The following is a 1,893-nucleotide window of genomic DNA, read 5'->3' as shown; positions in this document are numbered from 1 at the left end:
TCATTCAAACACTTGGTAAAGAAAGCCAGCCAACAGAATTATCATACTATTTATTTATTTATACAAACAACAATAGTATAACCTAATTACCATAAGAGTCATGTTTACTTTAGCAACTCAGTTGAGTATGATTCTCCCCCGCCCCAATAAAGGGTTGGCTTTATTTCTTCCAAAGAAACTTATCTTAAGCTTCATATTTCAAAGAATAATTAAGTCTCAAACATAAATCTTTAATAGTCTAAAGTTAAAGGTGATATATATTTTCTATTTGGGTATTTGTGATTAAATTACGATTGGAATTGGAAGATTGTAAGCGATGTTAATTGGAAGATGGTAAGCAAGATGTCAACATAAGAAAGAGCAAGCTTTAATTCCCCCTTTTCCTTTTTACAATATGACAGAAGTGTTCAAGGGAGAATAAAAATAAAAATAAAAGGTGGAAGAGGGGTCTTAATCAGTGTTCAAAACAAAAGCACTGGGGGCTTCCATGGAGGTGGCCTGGTAGTTCACTCTCAGATCGGGGCTCTCCTAAAGCAAGGCCAGTAAGAAGAAAGGAGTCCTGGTGCCCCAGACAAAGGGCAGGGCTGGGGCAAGGCAGCTGAGGCGAGGCAGCTGCATAGGGACTCCCAGGGTCAGAACCACAATAAGTCCACTAAAAGAAGAAATATTTTACTGTCAGTTTGGCAGCCAGAACCAGGTCACAACACTCTACTACTGGAGGAAGACCTCACCAGCTGAAGCTGAGTGAAGGCCCCATAATTGCCAAAGACTGCTTCAAAACAAGAAAAACCTGCCTGCAGAAATTTACTTTATTGACCAGATCAGGTCACTGCAACTGGACCAATCCCAGAGATTCGAAATTACCTGCTATGTCACGTGGAGCCCTTGCCCCCCCTGTGCCTGAGAACTGGTTGCCTTTGTCAAAGACGGCCCCCACCTCAGCCTTCAGAAATTCGTCTCCCACCTGTACTTCCATGGTGTTGGAAATATCAGCAGGGGCTGAGACATATGCAGACATCCAGGATCCCAGTGGCTGTCATGATCTGCTTAGAGTTCGAGGACTGCCGGGGGAAGTTTGTGGACACCTAGGTCAGGCTTTTCCAGCCCTGGGACAACATGCAGCACTATAGTAAAAGCATAAAACTAACAGCTCGGGAAGATCCCGATGCCCCTGAATGATTTAGAGAATGACTTTGGAAATCTGAAACTTGGATGACCATCAACCCCTCCACCCCATCACTGGTTAGGAAGTGACTTAAGAGGGCTGTTCCTAGAGCATCTCAATGCTCCATAAACTGCTGACTCTTAGGAGAAAGTTGTGAGCGCCACAGGTATACCCGACCCTTGCCCGAGTCCAGAAAACCTTTCTTCCTCCTTCATTCTTTTGCTTTCTTTTTTAAGTGGATATGTTTTTTTTTTTAAGATTTTATTTATTTTTTTGACAGAGAGCGACATAGCGAGAGCAGGAACACGAGCAGGGGGAGTGGGAGAGGGAGAAGCAGGCTTCCTGCCGAGCAGGGAGCCCGATGCGGGGCTCGATCCCAGGACCCTCGGATCATGACCTGAGCCGAAGGCAGACGCTTAATGACTGAGCCACCCAGGCGCCCTGGATATGTATTTTTATAATTGAAAAAATAGAGATAAGTTTTAAGTCTGTAAAAAGAAAAAAAACAAAAGAATTAAGATAAAGCAAATTGTTCAAAATTCATATATGTAATTTTTTAAGATCTATGACAGATGATTGCAAAGTGAAGGGAATCACTAGGTGTGAACTCCCACCCTACAATGGCAAGAAAGTTGTGAGACGTTACATGAGGTAGAAAAAGGAAACTGTGACAGATCTCAAAGCATCAAATAAACTGTAGGGGTGAGGGTCAAAGCTGATGACTGGTG

The 1,893-nt window shown here is 43.2% G+C and overlaps 1 pseudogene; it reads left to right on the top strand.

Moving 5' to 3' along the window:
* The first annotated feature begins 316 nt into the window (after positions 1-316).
* On the top strand, positions 317-1,216 carry LOC110587675 (annotated as a pseudogene).
* Positions 1,217-1,893: the final 677 nt, after the last annotated feature.

Source organism: Neomonachus schauinslandi, chromosome 3, assembly GCF_002201575.2.
Source record: "Neomonachus schauinslandi chromosome 3, ASM220157v2, whole genome shotgun sequence".
Taxonomy (NCBI): domain Eukaryota; kingdom Metazoa; phylum Chordata; class Mammalia; order Carnivora; family Phocidae; genus Neomonachus; species Neomonachus schauinslandi.
Note: the sequence above shows the minus strand (reverse complement) of the source record. Positions and strands in the feature narration are given on the sequence as shown.